We start from the raw sequence: 27460 nt of genomic DNA on the forward strand, positions 1-27460 counted from the left end.
CCGATTGTGTGAGCATTCAAGTATTTTTAGGTTTGTCCAGCCTAATGTAATACAACTTAATAATTAACAATTAAATTCATGCACATTCCATAGAGGAGCTTTGGAGCAGCCCTCTTCTTTCATTGGGCTGTTCAAATGTCATTCATATCCTGCTTCTGCCAATGGGAGCATTCAGCATGTTTCAGTGTGTCAGCCCACTGCAGCTATTAGTTGTAAGGCACTTTGAGTGACATCACTTAGACTGATCACATGTGCACAACTCCCCCTAGAATATATATATAGTGGACCTCAGTGCCAAACTGGCGTCCTAAGCACCATACTGGGTTATATTTTTACTCCTTTTATTTGGAGGAATCTGCCTTACACCTGCACAAGCAGACTTAATGTTTCTTTTAATTGCATGAGAATTGAGAAACAACTAAAGCTGTCTCTAGGCCACACCTAAGAAGCAGGGCTGTATCTTTTCTTTGCTGGACTTCAACCCCAGCTGATGATCCTGCTTTGTTGCACTTCAACCTCTGGCTGATGGGATGGATACGCTCAGCAGAGGGAGTGTCAGGAAGAAGAGGATTAAGAATACTTACACTTTACAAGACGGCAGCAGCCCCGTCACAGAATCTGGAGGACGAAGTCACTTGTTTGATTTGTTTGGAATATTTCAAGAATCCGGTGAGCATAAATAAATAGACTGTGGGCACAACTTCTGCCAGTCCTGCATCTCAAGGTGCTGGCAGGAGATAAACACAAGCTTCACCTGTCCCTAGTGCAGAGCCACATCTCCAGAGAGAAACTTCCAGCCTAACAAGCAGCTGGAAACCTTGTGGACATGTTAAAACTTCACCTCCCTTCCCTGAAGCCAAAGGAGATCATGTGCGAGAAACACCAGCAGCGACTGCAGCTCTTCTGTGAGGATGACCAGGAGCCCATCTGTGTGGTGTGTGACCGGTCCAGGGACCACCGGGCTCACACCGTCGTTCCTGTAGAGGAGGCTGCCCAAGAGTATAAGGTATGTGTGAGGCTCTTTTACCGAAAAGTCTGTAGAGCTTGACTGTGTGTGACCAAAGGTGCGAGGTATCGTGTGAGTCAGTGCTGGGACCGCAGTTCTTTTACTGTACACTCTGTACTGCATGACTATGACTCACTGTCCCAAGGGTAGAAGCCATTTGTGAGGCACTGCTGGGAACGTAGTCAGGTGCGCAATGCCCATAGGGTTCAAAGACAGTGTTGCAAGATTTTGAGACCCGTCTGCAGCCCAAAGCTGTCCAAGTATAACCCCAAATTCAACTCAACACAGAGCAGAATCTGCCCAAAAACCAGCCCAAAGTTGCAACTCTCAAGTTATGCACAAATAGCGTTCAGAAACATTTTAAGGATAAATCTAATGTATATTCAGTATACATCTAATTAGAGAAGGTACAATAGACTCCAATGAATGCCTGCATTCATGCACAAAATATATTAACAACACTAATTTTGAAGACCAATGCCCACTGTAATCTTTTAATTGGCACTTTTGCAAGCACAAATCCACACTCAATCTGGCATTCATGAATCTACAAGAGCAGATTATAAAATCAGTCTAAATTAATTCTAAGAACTGGAACATCCAAGCTATTTCAGCAGTGTGGCTCCAAATAAATAACACAGAATGGATCTTGCAGAAGTAACACCACACAATACATAAACGCCAATATACCTGATTCAGACGAGAGACCCCCCATTTTTTAAGCCAACATTTTGTTTCTTTTGGCTGTCTTCTTCCTGAAATTGGCTCCCGGTAATTTTTTAAAATTCTTCCACTTTACTCTTCTAAAATGTTGGCATGCATGACAATGATATATGTTTTTTGACACAACCCTTGTGTTAAAGTAATTCCTGTAGGACTTGTCTTGCAAGCTTTCCATTATATCGATTTACATGAAGATCTTTGAACAAAAGCGTTCTTTTTAGAAGGCATTTATGACAGTATGGGACAACAATAAAAATAAACATTGTGGCAGACTACTAACTATTGTACTTAAGTATGAAGTGACTGAGTAAAAACTTAAAACCTGATAGGAAAAAAGTCTTATTTGACAGCTGCGAGGGTCACTACAGTAAGATGACGGGCTCACACCCTTCAGTTAAAATGTCAGGAAGAGGCCAGAAAAGTGACAGTCACTTGCACTGACCAATTCCCTTCTTTGCTCTCCACTCCAGAATCGCATCCCCGAAATATCTAGAATGGGGGCAGAGAACGCAAGACCTGTCCAAGGCATGCGTTGAACAACAAACTAACAACAAGAAGGCCACACGAAGAACAAATAGCTCCCTAACCTGTGGTCGACATGTAATGCCCTGCACAGATGTCGCATACCCGAATGAAGAAAGTAGTACAGCTCAACCCCCAGATATGGGTCAACGGTCAGCATTGCATTACCTAGAAGAGGCACTCTCAACAGAGAGCTATGCGATAGCAGACTCGCTCGGACACCCAGGCTTCAGTGAGGAAGACAAAAGAAGAATACTTAGGAAGAGCCGTGGCAGTGGAGCCCCAGGCCCAAACTGCATCCCCCCAATAGTTTTTAAATCTAACCCTGATTTCTGGAGTGGAAGATTAAAAAAACTATTTGATGAGGAAGAGAGAGAAAATCAAATTCCCTCAAGCTGGCAAGGCTCAATAATCTCACCGCTCTTCAAAGGAGGAGACAGAACATCTCCAGCAAGTTACAGACTGATAGCTCTCTTGGACGTAGACGCGAAGTATTATGTATCATTACTCCTTGAAGATCTGATTAGCTGGTCCAATAGCACAAAATGAATCCCGCCTAATCAAACAGGCTTTAGGAAAGTGAGCGGGACAATGACAAACATCTTATCACTCTCACTGTTAGCCGACAAATATATCCATAGCAAACAGCAGTTGCATCTCTGTTTCATTGACCTAAAAGCGGCCTTGGACAGCGTAGACCAAAATATCCTATGGGGGAAATTGCACAGCTGGAATATCCCGGACAAAACACTCAGAGGAATACTGCTCCTATACTCCAACACATGGATGGAAATAAAACTGGGGACGGAGCACGGCTATCAAGAAAGATCAAAACCAGTAAAGGGCTCAAGCAAGGCTGTGTAATGGCCCCTCATCTCTTCAATCTTTTTATGGCAGACCTCGAGCCAAGCCTCAAAAAGATTACATCCCATCCACCCAAATTAGGCACCTTACCTCTAACCCACCTATCTTACGCGGAAGACGTCGTATTGATGAGTCTAACCAAGATCGGCCTTCAAAGGTCACTTGAGGGATTTGCGGAATTTATAACCAATAACAACTTGGAGATAAACACCACAAAAAGCAAAACAATGCTCATCACTAGACGACGGACAGTCAATCAACATACCCAATTGGAGGGAAAAAAGATAGAAGCAGTGCCTAATTTTAAGTACTTGGGCTTTTATTTTGATAATTGGCACAATCACCAGCAGCAAAAAGCCTACATCTCCCAGAGAGCAAATGTTTTATTGTTTGCCTTCAGGTCCCTAACAAAAAAGCTCAAGGGGCCATCATACAAACCCTTACTGGCAACAATAAAAGCCAAAATGCTTCCTACGCTATCATATGGCAGCACAGCCCTCTATGGGAAAGATGCGGACCTGCTGAACAAAGTACAGATGGCCATCTATAAATCAGTCTTCCAAATTGATCGGGGTGCCTCACCAGCGCAGACCAGATTAGAATTTGGAGTACTAAATGAAACGCTGGGAAGAAAGTATGCAACTTTCAAGCATTGGTACAGTTTGAAACAGAATACAGCAGCCTCGGAACTGAACAAGGCCTTGTGGGACGAAATAGAAAATGACGCAAAGTCCCCATACAACCAATTCCTAAATAAAGCTTTAACAGACACCTGCACAAGAGACCTCTGGGAAACCAATTTGCCCTACCCCGCCTTTAAGCAAGCCATAAAAAAATCAGCAAAATTCCATTCGCTTCTAGCTTATAAAACCACTTTTAGCGTGAGAAAACATGCTTGGGTGGTAATATCCAACTATAAATCACTCACTCCAGCTCTATACTTAACAATTACATTTCCGGTCCACAGAAAATTACAGCTAATTTACGTTTGGGTAAATTTCCATCTACCATGGACCAGCCAACCTGGGTCCATGACGGGTCCAAAGACTGCAGACTATGTGGGAGCAGCAAGGAGGACATTTGTCCGAATTTATCCCATGCACAAGGCATCTTTCTAAAAAAATACATGAACTCCAGAGGTATAAGAACATGAAGATCGGCGATCATGGCGACCCTAAACCCTATTGACACTCCATTGAATTGCCTATTAATAAAGTTCCTTCTGGCTCATACACATGCACTGAAATGTAACCCTGTGCCCTGCTCAGGAAAGGGAAATAGGACGGTCGACTTTGTGGTAGAGGGCTCTCCCGAACATAACACAGAACAACACTAGAACATTGGGAGGAACACTTCACATGGCCCAACAAATGCTTTTAATCAGCTTTAAAATTGTACATTGTGTATGTTAAAATGACTACATTTTAAAAATACTTGCACTGGAAACTGAAAGTTTTATGATTCAGAGAAACAGAATGTAGATAAACACTAAGAGTTTTATTTGTAGTGCCTGATTTTATAAAATGTATTGTTATGGTTTTAATTAACTGAAACAATAAACTATTCTACTCTATTCCACTCCAGAATCCTCCGCCATGACCACATAATCAGGCACTGAAAGTGATAGAGTACTAGTGTTGTTGGCTTCGTGCTGCAGCAAAAACTAGAGTAAAGCTCCCAGTCTTGGCATGACACCGATGTGTTAACTTGGGATCTAAAAGACCCAATTTCCCAGACCTTTCTGCAACATCCTCCCCTCAACATTGAACACTCTCTCAGCTCTGGTGACACTGTCATCACCCCACTCATTCCACCCCAATCGATTCCACTTCATCATTTGGGCGCCGCTGTCATGCCACTGCTAGCCTGGGCAATCTCATGAGCCTGTGCAGCTGCTTTATACTCGTGTGTGCGAAAATTCCTAGGCAGTCAAGGAATTACAATTAAACTAAACAAGTGGGAAACCAAATCAGGGACAATTGAAAAGGTATATGGGTGATAAAAACTCGCTATGTTTTAATAGAAACACAATTACAGTTCATTGAACAACACATACAATGTGCAATAACGATTAAAATTAAACAGCTGAATGCTAAAAAAATATCACAGTAAAAAAGTTACATTAAAAACAATGACCATATCAATTTATAAACAAGAACACCAATCAAGGGTGTCCAAAACACAGTAATACAGTACTCGACGCGCGTTTCGGCGACTTAACGCCTTCTTCAGGAGCCACAAAGACAATTTAACAGAGACCAGGGATTTGCTCGGTCAATGCTCAAGAGTTTATAAATCTTTAGACCAGTTTATATCTGCAGAGTGATGTCTCTGGACATAGATGCGTCTTATCTGGTTCTGACACAGGTCGATGTTCACAACGTGTGGTAAAAGTGATAAAATTCCGTGTTGATAATATATGTCGAGTTACGGACGTGCGGTTTGGTTAGCACCCATGGAAATAAGTCGTGCTTGACAGGTTAAATTCTTAAGCGTCGCGCCTGGAGGTAGCAAGGATTATCATTGCACATCCAGTCCAGCTGCAACGTTCGCGCGTCCGAGTGCGCAGATACCGGGTACATCAAACTACGCGGAAGATCCGACCGCCTCGGACACCTTAAATTCTGTCCGAAGCCGAAATCCGGTTCACCAGCAGCATTACGGCGAATTATATAGCCGCTGAAAATATCCTACAGCATTCCGAGTAATTAGGCTAATTTTTTATGCTACCTCCAGGCGCGACGCTTAAGAATTTAACCTGTCAAGCACGACTTATTTCCATGGGTGCTAACCAAACCGCACGTCCGTAACTCGACATATATTATCAACACGGAATTTTATCACTTTTACCACACGTTGTGAACATCGACCTGTGTCAGAACCAGATAAGACGCATCTATGTCCAGAGACATCACTCTGCAGATATAAACTGGTCTAAAGATTTATAAACTCTTGAGCATTGACCGAGCAAATCCCTGGTCTCTGTTAAATTGTCTTTGTGGCTCCTGAAGAAGGCGTTAAGTCGCCGAAACGCGCGTCGAGTACTGTATTACTGTGTTTTGGACACCCTTGATTGGTGTTCTTGTTTATAAATTGATATGGTCATTGTTTTTAATGTAACTTTTTTACTGTGATATTTTTTTAGCATTCAGCTGTTTAATTTTAATCGTTATTGCACATTGTATGTGTTGTTCAATGAACTGTAATTGTGTTTCTATTAAAACATAGCGAGTTTTTATCACCCATATACCTTTTCAATTGTCCCTGATTTGGTTTCCCACTTGTTTAGTTTAATTGTAATTCCTTGACTGCCTAGGAATTTTCGCACACAGGTTGTTTACCCTGCCCTAGGAGTCTTATAGAGTATTACCCAGGGGGTCCTTGTTAATCACGGCTGCTTTATACTCATCATCTACAAGGGACTTTACATGAGGGGGGCCCTGCAAGAATGTCCAATGTATGTCTGTATGAGTAATTACTCCAATGATGTAAATACCACTCACTAAGTAATTTTTGTATTAAATTCTTTATAGCACTATTAATCCTAATGTAGGGTATCACATTACTTTACTACAGACAAACATTTTATACATCAACAATGAATCGTCCAAGTGTGTAAATCAATGTACACGAGGTTCCTACATAAAGTAATCAGTGTTACAAGGTGTAGGAGTCACATATCCTCTATACTGTTAGAGTACGCGGTCAGGAGAAAAACAAAGGCTGGCTTTAAAACATAATGGAGTGGTTGCATGTGCTGATAAGACTTCATTATTACCCAAATTAACCATTTTTTAGCACCCTTGGAATAATGAAAGCTTGAGGGAAAAAGGACCAAAGCCATGCCTTACATACAGTTTGCATACAGCACCTTGATGCACGTTCATTGCTCACTGTGCTATTTTAGAAGGATGTTAACTTATTAACTGCCAGTAACTAAAGGATCTTCGTAACAAATGCAGTAACCTACTGAGAGCTCTAAATACAATACAAATCTGTAATCTGCATGCTACAAGTAAGGTTGTCGCCTGGTTGAATTTGTACCGGCATGACCATTGTTTTAGGATCCCACAGTACTAGCTGGTGCCACACACAACGGGTTAATATAAGTCATTATAGTGCCACCCTGTATTACCACAGGGTCACCAATTTGTCATGTTTATTAATAGATCTGAGATGATAGTGCATTCATTCACAGTCTGCCTTTCCTGCTTCTGGAGCTAAGAGGACTTTGTTCTGTCCTAGAACACAGATTGATCTATCTCTGCAACGAGGACTTAACGTGCCTCATCCATTCGGATGGAGCCACACTTTTTGACCAGCACGTGTCATATGTAAGGTTCTTGCTGTAGAATAGGCCTTGCAGCGGGATAAAAATTACATTCTTTTAAAATTCTTAATGCCTTATTACCCTGCAGCAAAATTCTCTGCACTCAAGCTCTGAGAAAGTGCAATGTGTTTCTTGAGAAATTATATCTAAATAGCTTGTTGCTGTAGAACATTCCCTTTGGTTCCGCAAAAGTCTGTACCTGTTTTCTACCCCCCTTAGCTTGGTTCTGTAGAGGGCTGCCAGTGCAGGCATTGAAGCGGAGCCAGTTGGGGAGAAATATTTTTTCAAAAGTTGCATAATCTGGAAAAAACCTAAAAAAAAGGGCTTACACTTCGTTCAACACCTAGCCTGGATCTCTGTCTTCGATGTATTTGTGAAGAGTCCCACAGCACTGAGGCTAAAGTTCATATTGGAAATAGATTGTACCGCAGCTCTTGTCCACCTGGCAGGTATGTTGCAGCTGAAACGTCCATTGAGGAGCCTTGAGACCTAGGGAGTCACACTCATTTAGAAAAAATGCTGCTGGTTTATTCTGATGAGTAGCAGATGGTAAGTTTTGAGCTGGGAGGTTGTACTCAATATCCAGGCCTTTAACCTTGCAGCCTGTTGCTCTAGCCAGATGTTTTCTGATGGAAATTTTAATTTGAGGTCAGTTAGAATTGATACTAGATTTCTCAGTGTCTCCTTCTTCCTAGACTTGGTTGCTTTTATCTAGATGTTAATCATCAGGAGCAAGAGAACGGTGAACTTCAGTATGGTGAAAAATGCTAAGATGGATTTCTTGAGCCCAATGTACTTTCAATGTCTTTCGCCGTATGGAGCAGTGATGTAGATATATAAATAGTAAGGCCATCCATTGGGCGACAATACCTGTTGGCTTTGCTGGCTAGTTTCTGAAACTCGACATAGCCTGTCAGAGGACAGTTGATTGAGCCCAAGTTTCTTGGAGCATAAGGAGATCGAGATCCTTCTAAAAAGGTGCAGATTTGTCATTTTCTAGTTTTTGCATAAGCCTATGTGTGTTCCAGGAGCGCAGACTGAGGCTGTCCCTGCGCAGACACTGACCGACATGGGTGAGATTGCTTTGTTGCAGAATGCTTCTTGCCTGAAGAGCAGTTTGTAAAAAGTTCAATCGGGTCGGGGACAATCGATATTTGCCCGGCGGTATTGCCTCTGTGACCCTCTAGTTATTTAAATCAATGAAGAGGCAGGCGCTGGAGACTGGAAAGCAGGAAACAAGGTTTTTTATTCTCTCCGGAGGAGAACACAACGAAACGGACAGAAGGTATCGTTCTGAGGTGCTCTAACTGTATTCCTGAGGCCTGGCCTCTTATACACACATTTATGACTTTATTGTAGATTACACATACATGTTAAAGCTTTGATGTACGGAAAAGACATTCTCGGAACTCCCCTTTGGGCCCGTTCCCACACACATTTACAGTTGAAGTCCCCACCCTAGTCACAACAGGTGATGAGCATCGCGCAGCTGGATAATCCGCCGATTCACGGAATGTGGGGGGTTTGATCGGATCTCATGGGGTGGGGGCTTTGATCAACCCGGGGATTCTTTGATGGGGGAAGCTTTCTATTGTACGGGGAGGGGCAAAGATGGTATCGGCAGAGCTGGGTGTCGGCCTGGGAACGGGGAAGACAAAACGGGCACACGGGGAAAAAGGGGGTTTGCATCTAAGGGCCGGAGATCATGAAAGGGAAGCAGGGAGGTGTCGCGCTGGGAACAGGATGAAGGCCTGGGGCAGAGCAGCGCCGAAGAGGGGTTTATGACTCAAGGCAGGTGCAAGCAGGGGGTGGTCAGCGTGCAGGCTTAGCGAAGGCAAAGGGCTATGTCAGGGGCCAGCGGCATGCAAAAGGGTTCGTTCTGATCGGGGCATCTTAAAATGGCGGGCGCGCACGACAAAAGTGTGGCATCAGGGGAAGAGGCAAGATGGCGCAGATAATGTTCACCAAAACGTACTAATTTTCAACAGTCCTCCCTTTAACATATTCAAGACATCTTGCTGGTTCATTTTCTACTCGGTTCTATTGTGGTGGGCATGAGAAGGAAAATGGTAGGAACCCTAGATAAAAAGAGTTGTAAACGATACATTTTAACTTTTCTAGTTTTCAGGAGGCGGGCCTATTTGATAAACTTTGATAAACTTGTTCAGCAGGAAAGTCATAGGAATGTAATACAAAAACGGCGAGCAGCAAGTACATATCATAACGTGAACTGGCAGGTTAATACATATTTCAGATTCGGATTGGAGCAGGATCAATACAATGGCGGCTGGGAGAGAAATGAGGCATAAAAAAACGGTGATTGAGGATGTCAAATGTTCGAAGTTTTACGAGTTCTCATTGTTCTTTGTGGTCTTTCGTTGGCGCTGTTGAGCACCGGCGGTGGAGCTACAAGTCCAGCTCTGTTCTAAGTTCTGCGTTGCAGGGCACGACCCTTTCCTCGTGTTTCTGGTCGGAAAGGTCCTTTTCGCCCTGTGTCCTTTGAGGTGATTGTCAGAAAGTTCGGATGGAAGAAGAGCGTTCAAAACAGTCCATAGGGTAGGTCAGAGGAAAAAGGGGGATGGAGCAAGGCCAAATTGGGAACAAACTAGGGGAACGAGAGACTTCAAATAGGCGGGCGTGTGACGGAATTCAGAGAGCGGGGACTTGTCGACAGGCACTGGACGTCGAGCAGGGGCATCAGGTCGACCCTTTCTTTTCATGCTGTCGAAAACAGTGCCTCGTCCTGCAGCTCTTTTCTGTCGTGGTCTCGCCTTGGCTAATGTCGCAGGTGTTCCTTAGTCTGCAGTCGGGCCTCGTGCTCCCACATCCGGTCCTTTTCTCCTCCAACAGCAGTACCCTTAAACAAGTTTGAAAAGACAGTCTTTAGAAAATTTGCAGATGAAGATAATCAAAAAGTCTATTTCTCTCCCAGCTCCAGGCAAAGAATGAAAAATGCCCGTTATTTTAGTGTTCACAACTGGCATATGAATGACCGGTGACGGGTTCTGTTGGATTTACTATGACTTTCCTTCATAATTATTTATTACAGGCATGGCAGTTCATCTGATGGTAACCCACCCTTGTGAGACAAATCTGGCGAAGATATGCCGTTCTCTAGAGTTTTACATTTACAAAAGGGTGCAGTGAGTCGTCAACATGGTACTACACAGGTATTTTGCTGAGAGACGAACATGGCTAAACATTTCCTTTCTATCGGTGCATCCTGTTTTGCAACTACTGCGGGGTTCATTTCGATGATTTCTTTACCTTGAACTAGTCTGTTAACCTTGTAAAACATCATTCTGGGTCCTACGTAACCTTTTACAGCCCGATTACTTAATTAGGAAGGACAGGGGTTTTATGGGAAACAACCAGGGACATATACAGGGGAGGCAACGGGGGTGGTCATTTTTCCGGTTTGGGTATTGCGACAATTCGGGGAGGGGAGGGTCGCGTATTCTGAGGTCCTTGTCTTATACTATAGGAGCCGTTGACATGTAGTTCCCTTATTTTCGGGTCAGATTAGGGAACCTCTGTCGTTTTACCTGTCCTTTCCCTTACGGCCCAACCTGGGTTCATTGACTTCTAGCGGAAAAGGAGAGGTAATGACGCGGCCTCAGGGTGATTGTATTAAAGACAAGTGTTTGTGCAAATACTGACGGTATTTGAAGCCAATTAGGTGGTGTGCTAGGGGTGGCAATCTGCCAATTTCGGGGCTAACCACTCGGAAGAGTGGGAGTGCAGAAATAGAGAGAGAGAGAGAGAGAGAGAGAGAGAGAGAGAGAGAGAGAGAGAGAGAGAGAGAGAGAGAGAGTGCAACGGCAGGCTAAATAGTACACGTGCAACAGAGAGGGTGGCAGTGTATTCAAGAAAGGCTATTTAGTGCATTACACAGTAAAGGGCATTCACGGGTCTGCGTTAGGATCTTGTAATCATGCAGTTCGAGCATTAGACAGGGTAGAGGGGACATGCTTTGAGAAAAAAAGGAAAGAAGAAAGGAGGTACCATTTTGTCGCACTTTCTCGCATTCTCGGTCCTTTGACCAGTTGGGTCAACGCCTCAGTCACACACACACATTCCCTCATAGTCTCGCATCATACGTGACATGGGTTCATTCGTCCGGTCTGGTTTAAGGGTGATCACTTTTTTTTATCAGGTTGTGCTAATTTTTCGGGTTTGTTCGGTACGTGAGTAGTCTGCAGGCGTGCTTAGACACCACCTTGCGGCGCTAGTCCGCTTCGTGTATTAGACGTGGCAAGGCTTCAGATCTTCGCCACACCTCGGCTGTAATCTCTGATGTAACCTGCAGAGGGAGGAAAAAAGGGGGGGGTGGGGGAGACAGCATTCGCGCGCATTCAAATACATGGATTCATAAGTCCTTTACTTACCTCTTACTCGTCTTTCCTCCTTGGGGCAGGGTCCCCGGGGATATGGTTTCTGGAGTCGGGGGGGGGGGTAGTGTGTTCATGTAGGGCGTGTGCGGGGAAACATAAAAAGGAAACCAGAGGTGCCTAGTGCGAGGTATCTAGTCAAAGGATGTATCTCACTATCGGGGTCCTTAAACCTCTTTCAACGCTGTGGCGTTCTAAGGTTCTTCGGTTCTTGGGTCCCTGCTACTTTGGAACGTTGTACTTTATAATATTTACATTATTTCATTTCACCCTCCTTTTACATTCCCTCATTTACACCATTCGTTTTACCCATCCTTGGAAGTCAAGGTCTTCCTCTACGCGAGAGTTCATGAGTCAGACGCGTACCTTGAAGGCGGAGTGTCGTGTTGTCGATCCGATCCGTCCTCCAGGGCTGGGCAACCATCTTCTTTTAACCTTAAAGAGAGAGCAGAGTAGGGTGCACAAAAAAGAACTTTCCCACCCATCCCATATTTTTTTAGAATAAAGCATGCAATACCCGTCCATAGTTTCAAAGACTTTATTTTGCAAAATCATTTCAGCATATGGATTATGAGGGTGCGGTCGTATTTGGCCGGTCGTGGCAATGGCTAAAGTGCATACAGTGGGGGGTTTCGCTTGCAGCAATAAAAACATCGGAAAGTTTTACTCATTCATTTGTAAGAGACTAAAACGTCTATTAATTGGCTGGGGGTTCGGGGGCATATATTTTCATAATTTTAGAAGCATAATCATAACAGTTGTAATCAGATTTCCTATATGCATACCGTACGTGTGCGTCGTAAATGGGGTTTACATCAGTTATAAAAATATAATACATTGTACATTTGTAATCAACATTTGTAATGGGGATTCTTTCATACTGTTCGTCGAGTGAGTTCTCCTTGTCTTTTCTAGCCAAGTGTACAAAGGATCATATAAAATCTCAGAACATCAAGTTTATATTAGTGCGAAGGAACACCACGAGGTGTTCGTAAGTTCCGATTGATACCAGCGCCATTTTGGGCGGGGCCGGCTCAGTCCGGAAGCAGCATCAGGGGAAATGTTTCTCATTACTGGCAGTTTGGACCAGAGTCCTTTTCGGCAGTTCTAGAATTCACGCTAATAGAAGGTGTGGCAATGTCATGTTTGTTTCGTTGGCGATCAAGGCAGCCGTCCCTTACCGGAAACCTGCAAAGGCCGAAGGTTCCGCCGGGGACCTTTGTATGATCTTCAAGGCTGCGGAGATGCTGTCGGAGATGGGGGCTCGTGCTCCAAGGGGCAAATGTTCGAGTTATATGGCTGGCCAAAGTTACTCTAGTGGTCGGGGCCCACCTTCCAGCGGACCCAGACGCCATTTTGAGGCCCTACCGGGGCCACTCTCGTCGAGTTTGCAAGAGTGGAAAAGACCCTTCGGAGTGAAAGGAAGAGGTCCCTGTTTTGTGAAAGCGGGACGTTCGGCTGGGGTGCGGCTGTGATGCCCCCACCTGGGGGCAAGGGAGACTCGTTCGCCTCGTCTCCTTCTCCCGGTGTACTCCATGCCGCTCCTTTTCATCGCCCCGCATGAAGGCCTCTCCACATCCGGTGTTCCCCAAGTGCCACCATTGTACGTTCGGTGCTGCGCAAGTACTGGGGTGCCACCATTGTACGTTCGGTGCTGCGCAAGTACTGGGGTGCCACCATTGTACGTTCGGTGCTGTGGAAGTATTGGCACCATCGCCTGACTGGGGGTGTTCGGCGTCGGGCTGGGGGCTGGGAAACCTCCTACCGGTGGAGGTGGGAGAGGCTCGTCCGCGTCGCCTCTCCCTCCCAGCCCAACTTGGACAAATTGTTGTGGAGGTACGTGCAGGACATCCCGCCGTCCAGGACTGCTGCGGCTGTGACGGAAGAGAAAAGGAAGAGGTGCCTCGTTCTCCTCTGGACATGTGGCGGGACTACCTTAGTCTTTCCAGGCCCGTTGCGGCCGGCCAAGGAGACATGTGGCGGGACTACCTGCAAATGCCCAGGCTGCGGGCTCCTGCCTCTCCTCCGGCTCCCCCATACGTTAAGATTTCCTGACCAAGAGTTGGCGGCCGGGCTCGCCTTATATGGGTTGCCGTTGGTTGGGCGTAGCCGTAACCCTGCCCTACTTTGGAAGGTTCCAGAATGGGGGGGGGGGCGAATGTTCTGTTTGACTTTCATTTTCTACAGTTTATCGTTATTATTCCTTGTTTGTTGTGTTAAATTAAAAGTTCAAGTTCATTAATGGTCTACGGATTTTGTTTCACCATTTCTTTCTTTCCAGGTTGCTTTTATGCTAAGTTTCTGCTAACAGAGGTCGAGTAACACGGAAACACGTGTAGAGGGATGACGCAGATTTGCACATTACATACACACAAACTCAGACGGGGGACAGTACAAGTACGACATACAAAGACCCAAGACAAATATAAAAACAGTTATTGGTCATAATTATCTCTTTCCGTCTGTGAATTTTTAAACGAGGCTGGGTTCCCGTCTTGACATTGCCCGACCTAGGAGAACGTGAGCATGCCGCTGAGATTTTCCTGGCGAAATCTGTGCCATCGGGCATAATCAAACGTGGTGGTTCTGTCTGGTCTGTTTATGTAAGTCGGGTTCTTCTTTGTCTCGCGCCTTTTCTCGTACTGTCGGTCTGTCGTTCTTGTCGGCCCTTTGCCTTTACTCACGCTCAGTAGAGTCGGGCATTGGGCTTTCCAGTGTCCGACATACCTACAAAAAGCGCATTGGTCTGACCCTAAGTCTGGTCGTCCTTTGCATAGTGTCGGGGGATAAGTTGTGGGTAGCGGTGTCCTGGGGTTGTCCTGTCGGTATATTTCCCTACTTGGTTTATCCTCGTCTTTTCTCTGTCGTTTCGTAGCCTCTCTGCGCCACATACCGAGACTGTCGAGCATAATCGGCGTTGTCTTATTATTTCGAAGGGCTATTTCTAACGTTTCTATTTTATCAAGGTCAAAGGATCCTGCCAGTGGCCACTGTTTGTCTTGACTCTCTTCGGTATACCTGTGCCATAATTTATTATAAGCTATGGTGACTAACCCATAGTTTATGAACATGTCCTTATTAGGGGTGCCTTCTAGTGGAGCTATATGGTCCACCTCTAACACCCGGTCCGGGCTAAACAGGCTATTTATCAGTGGGGAGAAGACAGACATGACGGCTCGTAACGAGGGACTAAAAAAGTCAGCACTGCCTATCTTATCACTAGGTGCAAAGACTAGACAGAATATTTCTATTCTACGTTGTTTGCAGACAGTGAATACCTCATGGACCAAAAAACCAAAAGACCAATAAATAACAATGGGGAGAATGAGTAGGTCCGCAAAGATCTGCGTTACCTACCCTTTTCACTATCTGCAAAAAGGGTGGTCACTTCCCTGTTTGCAGACAGGGAATCTCCAGGAAACAATATTTTTGCGAACAACAGTTCAGTTTCAAGCAATTATTAAGTGGGGGAGAAAGAAAACAAGCACGGCTGCTACCCTACCTATCCTCCACTGCTTGCAAAGAGAGAGAGCCTGTTGTTTCTCTGTTTGCAGACAGTGAATCTCCAAATAAAAAAAATAAAAATAAAAAGAGCAATACTAGTATTTTTGAACAATCAAGCAATCAAACAAATTTTTTCGCAACTTGTCGTGGCAACACGACCTTACCCGGACCATGTGGACAGTTTCTTGTCTTCCGAATCCAGCGCCCGATCGTCCTCTTTTTCTCGTATTTCTCACGGCACTCCTGATGGTTCCCAGTCAGGACCGTAGATCACTCGAGAGAGGTCTGTTCGGAACTAGTGAAGTTCGGATGATCGGCTGCCAGACGAGGGTCTATTGGGCAAGAGCTCTCCCGATCGTTGCAGTCGTTCACTCTGTCGTCGGGACCTCTCCCACTGGATCCACGAGTCGCTGATGGGCCCCACGTTGGGCGCCAATTGTAAAAAGTTCAATCGGGTCGGGGACAATCGATATTTGCCCGGCGGTATTGCCTCTGTGACCCTCTAGTTATTTAAATCAATGAAGAGGCAGGCGCTGGAGACTGGAAAGCAGGAAACAAGGTTTTTTATTCTCTCCGGAGGAGAACACAACGAAACGGACAGAAGGTATCGTTCTGAGGTGCTCTAACTGTATTCCTGAGGCCTGGCCTCTTATACACACATTTATGACTTTATTGTAGATTACACATACATGTTAAAGCTTTGATGTACGGAAAAGACATTCTCGGAACTCCCCTTTGGGCCCGTTCCCACACACATTTACAGTTGAAGTCCCCACCCTAGTCACAACAGGTGATGAGCATCGCGCAGCTGGATAATCCGCCGATTCACGGAATGTGGGGGGTTTGATCGGATCTCATGGGGTGGGGGCTTTGATCAACCCGGGGATTCTTTGATGGGGGAAGCTTTCTATTGTACGGGGAGGGGCAAAGATGGTATCGGCAGAGCTGGGTGTCGGCCTGGGAACGGGGAAGACAAAACGGGCACACGGGGAAAAAGGGGGTTTGCATCTAAGGGCCGGAGATCATGAAAGGGAAGCAGGGAGGTGTCGCGCTGGGAACAGGATGAAGGCCTGGGGCAGAGCAGCGCCGAAGAGGGGTTTATGACTCAAGGCAGGTGCAAGCAGGGGGTGGTCAGCGTGCAGGCTTAGCGAAGGCAAAGGGCTATGTCAGGGGCCAGCGGCATGCAAAAGGGTTCGTTCTGATCGGGGCATCTTAAAATGGCGGGCGCGCACGACAAAAGTGTGGCATCAGGGGAAGAGGCAAGATGGCGCAGATAATGTTCACCAAAACGTACTAATTTTCAACAAGTTGATAACCAGCTCCAGTTGGAGTGGTTTGTCTCAGTCTTTTCCATGTTGCTTTTCTGCAGCCAAGGGCTTATTCTAAGAAATCGTGAGTTAATATGGCAGTTATTTTTTATTGCGCCTTTTGGTATGGATTGCGTCGGAGGAATATTCTGGTACGAGAGCACTTTTGGATATCCTTTGGACCTCACATTCTCGAATTTTATGCCCTAGCCTTTAAAGATTGTAGAATTTGCCAGAATGATTTCCACCCATGTGAGAGAAAGCAATCAGTGGGTTCTGGTTCGTACTTTCTTTTTGGTTCTAAGAACTCGATCGCCAAAATGTCAGCCAATTTTATATGTTGTAACTCATGGATCCATTGCAGCAGAATAATAATATTGCCCCTGTTTAAAATGTTGTGAGCCCCCTATGATTGATATTCAGGAGTGAAAAACCAGCTGATTGAGCTCGAATGGGTTGGAGGAACAATTGGCAGGGTCACGGGTTCTCGACATCTGAATCAGAGGGTGATAGGGTTGGTTGGTGTTGTGGTAATGTTCACTTTGAGGTGCTCTATTGAATGGGTCGGAGCAGAGGCCTGAAGGAATATCTGTTTTGCTGTGATTCGTTTTTTGCTCGAGCCTCCTGTTTTGCCAGCTGTTCGGAATTCTTCAGCAATCTGTGAGTTCTGTTACACTTAAAGATGCTTGATGTAGCTCTTTTAGAGTAATTGGCAATACTTGTCCCTCACCATGTACATTGTCTAGCCTTGGAGGCCATTTGGTGCTAGCACCTGCTGCTGCTTCAGGCGTGACTTGGGAAATTGTAAGTAAGTAAGTAAGTATCTCTCGAATGCACAATTATCAATAAATCTTAAGAAAACAAACATCTTATGTTTCTCTGGTCCACGCAAGAAGAGAAATAAATTTGCTTAGAAGATAAATTCCACCATACTAACTCAGGTAGACCAATACAAATACTTGGGCATTTTACTGGACCATAAGTTAAGGTTCAAACAGCATTTGGAACAGGGGAAATCGAAAGCCAAGCAACTCCAATTTGCCTTTAAAACCGTCCAAAAATAGTTATGCGGAAATTCCACCGGCCATATTTTAAAGATTGTAGCTGCCAAATTTCTACGATCGCTTACATACGGCTCTGAGATAATGGCACCCCGGGACTCCTCAGTCCTAAATCTTGCCCAATCCAGTCTGTTCAAAAACCTTTTTTCAATTCCACGTCACATTTCCCAAGCCCAGATACGGTTGGAATATGGTCTTACAAATCAGTTTCCGGCAAGACACTGCCAAATACTATTGGCGAATGAGGGACGCAGAAGACCATTCCCTGGCTCACCTGTGCTGGCTAGAAGTTGAAAAACAGGCAGGCCGCCATAATTCCACATATAAGTCCCCCAGGCAAGCACTTCATGCGTTAGGACTGGAAGAATCCTGGCTTTTATCCATTACTTATACTGCTTTTAAACAGATAACTAACAAAGCAATCAAACAAGTGTCATTACTACTGGACAAAGCGGCCGTGGTTGGTAAAAGCCACGCCTGGATGGTTCTGTCATCATACATCTATCTGAAACCCCACCCATATTTGCAAGACTGCTTCAGGGACAATTACAAAAGGAAACTAAGTTTGCTAAGGCTGGTCTGCTTTTCGAGTAAAGACCTCACCCCTAAATGGCTACGGACGTGGCCAACATCTGATTGTCGCCTCTGTGGCAATGGCGTAGAGTCACTTCTGCACTTAATATGTATATGCCCGGCACTCCAGGAACTAAGGAGAACACTTCTGTTACCCCTCTTAAGAGACGCTCAGGTGAGAACTTGCAGGGCGGCTGTTATTAAATGCCTCAGCGGGTCTTGGATCCAATTATCCTGTAATACTATAACATTTCTGAAGTACGCCGCTCAAGAGCTGGAAAATAAGGCACCAACGAAAGAGGACTCAGGGTAATATCCCTGGCCATAGTCGGTCATGGACTTTCTCTAATTTTTTTTATTTATTTATTTTTACTTTTACACAATGGACACCTTCTTCTTCATTCCCTAGTATAGTGTAATTATTTTTAAATTTGAGTCAAAAAAGCGCAACGTGACTTAATTTAAACCACTTTCCTAAGTTTTAGTCTCCTCCCAGAATATTCTTTGTAAAGCTTGTGTAATCTCATGTTGCTATGTTCATCTTTTATTTTTCGTTTTTTTAATCGATTCGTTGCTTATTTGTGCAGTTTTAAAGATGTAAATGTTGATCGCATGGTGGTAAGTTCCACCCTTTTATGATTTTTTTGTATAAATCAAATAAAAGTAACCTATCAATCAATCTGGTTCACAGGATTGTGAAACATTGCCCTTTTAGATTAAAATCAAAAATAATTACACGTTTAAAGGGCTTCTCTTATATCGCCCACCAAAAGCGCGAACTCCGTTGATGGAAAATATTAGCCCTTTTCTGGAAGATAGTATAAACGGTTCAGATTACACAGTTTTAGGAGATTTTAACTATCACCTGGAAAGGGAAGATTATATCAACATTACAGCATTTATCGATGCAATGGCTAGTTTTTCCCTGAGGCAGATTGTTAGACAAGAGACACATACTGCAGGGCATACACTGGATGGAATCTTTACTTCCAACACCAGGGTAGAAGTGTCGGAAGTTATCCCGGTGACATGGTCAGATCATCAAGCCATTAAATTTATGATATGGGATACCTGGCAACAAATGACACCAATAAAAACCCAGGTCACAGCAGTATATCAGGACTGGAGTAAAATCAATACTTCAAACTTTCAGCCTCAACTAATTACAACAAAACCGAAACTGGAATTAGATGCCAATGTTATGGTTAATAAATTAAACTCCTGGATTAAAACAGCAGTAGACACAGCAGTCCCCAAAAAGAGTCTACGATCAAAAAGGAAAAGGCCATCAGAACCCTGGTTCACGGTTTAGAGAACAGAAAAAAGTACGTAGAAGATATGAAAGGAAATGGAGAACTGATTATGCGGAGGCAAGGAAAATAGAATATGCACATACTTTATCAGACTACAAAAAAATGATTGTCGAGGAAAAAAGTAAATATTTTACTCAGAAAATCCTGGAAGCAAAAAATACCACCAAGGAGCTGTTTATTACAGTGAAAAAACTAGCTAAACTTCCAGGGAATCTACAGAAGATAGAGAACCCGGAATTCTGCAATATTCTAGGAGAATTTTTCACCAACAAAGTGGAGTCAGTATATAAAGCTTTTAGAGATAGTAAAAATCTATCCGCGGAAATAAAAATGCCAGGGATATATCCATCAACCCCTGACACAATTTTTATCTTTCTCCCACCTACAGAGGATCAGATCATCCAAGTAGTAAAGACAACAAAGGCAGGAGCTCCGTCAGACCCTTGCCCGCCTAAAATCTTCCATATGTTTCCAGAGTTGATCAGTGAGCAAATTAGAATAGTCTTCCTAGAAATAATACAGTCAGGCACTTTCCCAGAGTCATGGAAAATAGCTTTGGTTCAGCCTTTGCTAAATAAAGCTAGCCTGGACCCTACAGTACCTAACAGTTATCGGCCAATATCTAGGATTCCCTTTTACGGTAAGATGATGGAAAAACTGATTAATAGGCAGATCACATCTTTTATCTTCGAAGGAGATCTTCTAGATCATTCACAGTACGGTTTCAGAGAGGGGCATGGAACCGAGACCGCCATGGTGATGGCAGTAGAAGAATTAAGAAGAACACTGGTTGAAGGAAATAGCCGCCATGATTTTGTTAGATCTGTCGGCGGCCTTCGACATGGTCAACCACGAAATCTTGATTGGTAGATTAGGGAATTGGGATTTCAAGACAGTGCGATCAATTTACTGACATCATTTTTAACGAAGAGAACATTTTCGGTAGAAATGGATGGGATGGCTTTCAAATCGTTCAAGCTGCCATGTGGGGTGCCTCAGGGTTCATCCCTGAGTCCCACTCTCTTTAATATTTATGTGGCCCCGCTGGCAGTAATCATAAGGCAATGCAGCTTTTCAGTTATATCATATGCCGATGATACCCAGGTGGTGGTCTCAATATCAAACAACATCGAGGAGATAACTGAACGCTTTAATATCTGCATGCTACAGATTAATACTTGGATGCAGAATAATTGCCTTAAATTGAATGGTGACAAGACAAAGGTCTTGCTACTAGGGTCTAACACCTCCTTCTGCTCCCCAAGATGGTGGCTGGTTGAATTGCCGGTCCGGTCACAAAGGTTAGGAACCTAAGGGTAATATTTGACCAAAGACTGACATTTGAAGGTCAAATCAACAAGCTTACTTCCACCTTCTGGGGTATTTTAAAAATTATTAGGAAGATCCGTCCGTTTATCCCTATGGATACTTTAAAAACTTTGGTCACTGCATTGGCCATATCGCGATTGGCCTACGGAAACGCCCTATACGTGGGACTCCAGGCACAGCTCCTACTTACACTCCAATGGATGCAGAATGCAGCTGCAAGATTGATCCTGGACATTCATAAACATGAACCAGTAACCAATCAGAAACCAAGACCCTAGTGAGACCTCAGACAACTTCAGAAGGTAGCTTTTGACCTGTCAGGCTTTTAACTACTCGCTCTACATTTTCGCTGCATGTAATTTGATTTCATTGCATTTTTAAAATATTCTTTGCTAAAATCCTGCTTACCTGTCACTTGGTGTCCCCCTGGTCCGTCACGGCTGTTCTGTGCCGATTGTACGGAGGGGCCAAAACACTAACCAGACTCACTTCCGGTTGGAAACACCGGTTAGCACTCCATGCACTGCTGCTTGCGGTCCCGCCCACTCTGTAATATAAACGAGTGTGCTGAGCGGACGCGCGCAGCGGCGCACCAGCGGCGTGCCAAAGGCAAGCCCGTCTGCGCCCGTCTGTGCGTGACCTTCGCCAGGCGCCAGCCCCCCTGTACGTTCCAAACCATCTTTTGATTCACATGGCCATTTTGAGATATACTAGACTGGAGCTCCTCTCCCTAAATACTGCCCACCACCCTCTACAGGCAGATAGCTCCAATGCGGTAGCCCCCTCACCATCCAACAGTCACATAATAAAGCCATGCGAGAATGACAAATGTAGATATAATAAGCTCCCTTCACAGCCACTCAAACAGTTCTACTGTCTATATGGCAGCGCCCGTTCGCTTCCCAAACACTCACTTGAAATTTGGGCATTGTTAGATTTAGAGAAACCCAACTTTTTCTTTATCACGGAAACATGGCTCCAAGATTCTTCTACCCCTGATATAGCTGTTGCCCTTCCCTCTGAATACAATATCTCCAGACTGGACAGGACTGGCAAGAGTGGAGGAGGCACAGCAATTATTCATAAGTCAGACATCAAAATTCATATTATCGACACCCATACAGCAAACTGGGGTGAAATACTTCTTTTTTCCCTAGACCTATCAAATAAGAAGTCATAGAAAGAGCTCTCATCTATAGACCTCCTGGCAACAAAACTAATGTTACCGCACAGCTTATGGAAATTATAGCTCCACATATTTTGGCGTGCGGCAATTTCCTCCTATTAGGGGACTTCAACCATCACGCAGAGCTCACACATGACCCTTATACTAACGATCTGATTACTAGTATTGACTCACTAGGTCTAACAATATTAGAGACCGGCCCCACACATAACGCGCGACACACTCTGGATCTTATATTTACAAACTCTCAGAAAATCCAGATCAATGAGCTGTTTCCCGTCATATGGTCAGATCACCTCATAATCAAGTTCAGCATCTTCGTAAACCTCACTCAACCCCACCTTAGAAAGGAAGTGAAAATGAGCCGATCCTGGAATAAGATCAACCTTGATTCGTTCTCTACTCACTTTGTTCCCCCCCTAATCACACAGTCCACCCACCCCAATAAGGCGGCTGCCGATTTAGACCGGGCCATCACCACTGCCTTAGACATCATAGCTCCGAAATAGGGTGCCCTAATAAACTTTCCCCCTGGTTCACCCTAATCTAAAAATAGCTAAACAGGCTGCCAGGGCAGCCGAACGACAATGGTGGAAAACAAAAAATATAACGGACAAACAACAGTATAAAGTCTTACATAAAGTTTACATGAACGAGATAGCCTCAGCAAAAAAAGTCTACCTCAGAAACAGGATTAGCCAGGCAGGGGATTCGCATAGAGAACTGTACTCAATAGTAAAATAATTGACCAACCCCTCATCCTGCCAACCCCCACTCATTGAGTCTCAGGAATGGGTCAATGTCCTCTCCACTTTATTTACAGACAAAATAAATGACAGTCATAAACTCTTTCCCAAACCGACCGCGCCACCTATAACCAAAAGTCTATCCAACCAGTTTCCCAGAGAACAACTCCCTGTCCGCAATGTCCTAAAAGAATTTCAAGAAATTAAATAGTTCGAGCACTGCAAGATGCTGTTAAGTTTTGAAAGGATAACTGAGCTCCAGGAACACCCTCTACTCCGGGGTGAGAAGTACTATGAACAAATGAGAACAAGTTCTTAATCAACTTGTGTACCTGGGCACAAGTATATGCTGATAACCAGCAAGAATTTCAAGAAATGGTTTATAACTTCTTCATTGGAATAGTTTCATTTATTTATAATCCATGGTTCATAACGACATCCAAAATGTTAATTCACATCTAATGTCTTGGTCGAAAGGTTAACAGTCTGATGACATAGATTTAATTGGCAAATCTCTGGCCTCCCATGGCCTCCCAATGCATTTCGGCGCAAGCCAGCGCCTTTATCAAGAGATCTGTAAATTCAATGGCGGTGATTAATACTACGTCATGTGCGACCAACAAAACTACATACGAGCTATGATTGCTAGCAGATATATAAAATAAACACCATAAGTTGCAAATGGCTATATATCAAATGTTAACACTATATACAACAAACTATACAAACGCTAGATACATGTGAAAACGGCTAGTGGTCCTGTAGTTTAAATTAAACATGGTGCTGGACATTAAACTGGCTTCGTAATGGCTAATCGATGGGGCGTGGTTAACAAGAAGACTAATACAGGAGGAGTGATAGCAAGTACACAAATGCCTGCTACAGGTATGTAGAGGGCATAGCGGTCTAGGATATGGGTTAACAACTCCGCTAGAAACTCTGTAAATGTCAAGTAAACGCGCTAAGAAACGCAACGCTCTAACAAGCCGTGCATAAACTACGCTTACCAGGAAAAGCAAAGAGCCGCTCTCAGGGGTCCGCTACGCTCCGGTTCAAACATCACGGAGTGGCGGAGGTGTATAAAGGAAGTAGGTGGGTGGGGTTTGTATCTACGCGCTGCGCTAAGGATTGTGGTACTTGTATGCTATCAGTACAATATACGATACAATAAATCAAAGGACATCATGCGAGGGACATGTAAAGTAGGTAATCAATACATTTACAAATAACAGAGGAATTCCACCCTTTCATTAAGGCCCCACGGTTTCAAAGTTTTAAGGCGATATATCCAGTGGTTCTCTCTCTTTAAGAGTTGTGTTTTGTTGTTGGTGCCTTCGTGTTTATCCACTACTTCCAAAATTCGTGCTTTGAGTTCTGTTATGTCATGTTTAGCTTCCATGAAATGTGTGGCAACGGTGGATTTGAGCGTTTTTGTTCGAATGTTGCTCTTATGTTCATTGAGCCGGATTTTTAATTTACGCTCAGTGTGACCAACGTAATGTAATTTACAAGGACAGCTCAGTATGTAGATAACGTTCATGGTATCACATGTGAAGTTTACTTGCAAGTTAATGGTCTCTTTGAACTCTGGTGGAGATAGCTTGTTGCCTTTCATAATATTGCCACAGTTATTACAATTCATACATGGCAACGTTCCTTTGGATATAGAGTATGGGTTGATCTTGGGTCTAGATTTCAAAAGTTGTCCCATGTTTTTTGAACGGGTATGTGCAAACAATGGTTCATGCTCAAACGCTCCCTTGAAGTCTGATTCTATCCGTAGTATCGACCAATGTTTTCTTATGATGTTTTTAAAAGATTGACTGGCTGTGGAAAATGTACTCACACATGTTATGCGTTGCTCATTGGAAGCTGGTTTATTGGTAAACAAAGTTTCTCTGGACATGTTTTTGATTCTTTGTGTGGCTTCATTCAAAATCGATGGAGGGTAGCCTCTTTTCTGAAATCGTGTGGACATTTCAATCATTTGAATTTCTGCTTTTTGCGGTTCCGAGACAACTCGTTTCACCCTCATAAGTTGTGAAAATGGTAAGTGTCTTTTTAGGGCTGGAGGATGAAAACTATCATAACTCAATAAGTTATTCCGGTCAGTGTTTTTTCTGTATAGAGTTGTATCAAAATTAGACTCTCCTCGGATGACATTCACATCCAGAAAATTGATGTTTTTTTCTTGGATATCCCAGGTGAACTGAATACGTTCATCTATCAAATTCAGTTTTGAGATTTCTAATGATAAGGTTTCTTTGGCACCTTCCCAGACAATAAAAATGTCATCAATGAAACGGACATAGAGTTTAATGTGTTCTTTCCATGTGTTTTGACTCAGAATGTTGGTCTCTTCATAGTTCCTCATGAAGATATTAGCGTAGGTCGGAGCAGCCGAATTGCCCATGGATGTACCACTCTTTTGGATATACCACAGATCGCCATGTTTAAAGTAGCTGTGCATTAAAGTAAACTCTAGAAGTTCCATCAAAAAGATTTTCATAGTTTCTTCATAGCTACTGTGTAACAGCACTTTTTCTACTGCCTCTATGCCTGATAGATGCGGTATAGACGTATATAACTCTTTGACGTCTATGGTCGCCATGACAATGGGTTGTTCTTTGGTGATTCTGATAGTAGCCAATTTTTTCAAAAAGTCTGTGGTGTCTTTAATATAAGACTGGGCTTCCACTGCAAATGGTTGGAGGTACTTGTCAAGGAATTTACCCACGGGTTCATGGATGCTCTTAGACGTGGACACTATGGGTCTGCATGGTGGTTTATGCAAGTTTTTGTGGATTTTTGGTGTCATATAAAATGACGGGCTCCGTGGATCCATCTGTGTTAAATATTGTTTGGTTTTCTCTTTAATGGTGCCGTTGTCTGTTGCTTTTTTCAAAATCTGAGCAAGGGTGTCCTGAATTTCTCTGGTAGGGTTATATGAGATACTCATATATAGGTTGGTGTCGTCCAAATGTTCACTGATTTGTGATTCATAGTATGACCGGTCCATAATGACTAGAGCTCCGCCCTTATCCGCTTTCTGACATAGTATGGATTCATCGTAACTAATGTTTTTGATGATCTTCAATTCGCCCGATGATATATTGGTGTGTTTCTTATGGCGAAGGTTGATTGATTGTAAATCCTGTTTGCAAAGAGTTTCAAATAAATCTATGGCCTTATGGCTTACAGGTGCCATATAGTTACTCTGTACTCTGAGACCCTTAAGCTGATCTGGTTCTTCTCCTCTGACGTCTGTCACAATATTATCAAAAAAGTTTCTGAGTCGCAATTTCCGAGTGAGTTTGAACAAACTCACTTCCAATTCAAGGACATCGGTTTCCGTGGTAGGTATAAAGGACATACCTTTCTGCAATGTAATCATTTCTTTTTTGGTGAGGGATTTGTGTGATATGTTGATGACTAGATTGTCCTCATTCATTGCTGCTATTGTTATTTCTTCCTCTTGGGTTTTTCTTTCGTAATTGGTGGATCTTTCTCTTTTTCTGTGTTTGTGTCCCCTCCTGGGTCTACCCTTCTGTCTGGGCCTGACTCTAAAAAAGGTGTTTGTCCAGAAGTTGTTGGGGTTTCCTTTGATCTCTGTATCCGTGTGTTTTGAAATCTAGTTTGTGCAGACGTATCACTCCCTGTAGAAGAGGTATCTGTTTGTGAGGTTTGTCCTTTGTTTTGCCTTCTTTTAGCATAGACTTCCGCCCATGAATACACTTACTCCAATTTATAATCGAGGGTATCTCGACGGTACTTTCTAATTTTACGCTCGTTAACTTCTTGAGTGTGTTTTATTAATTGTTGGTTGATGTCTTCTAATGTTTTGGTAATTTCCTCAGGGCTCATGAGTTTATTCAGTTCTTCTTTTACTCCCACGATTTCCGTGTTCAGTTCTTCTAGTATTTTCGATAGTTCCTCGATGATCAACAGGATTAAATCAAGACTACACTTATTTAGAATGGCATACCATTTGTCGACAAATTGTTTGCTATTTTTGCATAATGAGGGTTTCAGAGGGATTCTGAGTCCTCTTGGAATCCGTTGAGATTAGAAAGTACCGTCGAGATACCCTCGATTATAAATTGGAGGAAGTGTATTCATGGGCGGAAGTCTATGCTAAAAGAAGGCAAAACAAAGGACAAACCTCACAGATACAGAGATCAAAGGAACCCCCAACAACTTCTGGACAAACGCCTTTTTTAGAGTCAGGCCCAGACAGAAGGGTAGACCCAGGAGGGGACAAAAACACAGAAAAAGAGAAAGATCCACCAATTACGAAAGAAAAACCCAAGAGGAAGAAATAACAATAGCAGCAATGAATGAGGACAATCTAGTCATCAACATATCACACAAATCCCTCACCAAAAAAGAAATGATTACATTGCAGAAAGGTATGTCCTTTATACCTACCACGGAAACCGATGTCCTTGAATTGAAAGTGAGTTTGTTCAAACTCACTCGGAAATTGCGACTCAGAAACTTTTTTGATAATATTGTGACAGACGTCAGAGGAGAAGAACCAGATCAGCTTAAGGGTCTCAGAGTACAGAGTAACTATATGGCACCTGTAAGCCATAAGGCCATAGA

At 43.7% G+C, this 27460-nt stretch overlaps 1 pseudogene; it reads left to right on the forward strand.

The window, feature by feature from the left end:
* Positions 1–525: 525 nt before the first annotated feature.
* The window catches only part of LOC144752845 (zinc finger protein RFP-like), a 106024-nt pseudogene continuing 79089 nt past the window's right edge, over positions 526–27460 (forward strand).

Source organism: Lissotriton helveticus, chromosome 5_1, assembly GCF_964261635.1.
Source record: "Lissotriton helveticus chromosome 5_1, aLisHel1.1, whole genome shotgun sequence".
Lineage (NCBI taxonomy): Eukaryota > Metazoa > Chordata > Amphibia > Caudata > Salamandridae > Lissotriton > Lissotriton helveticus.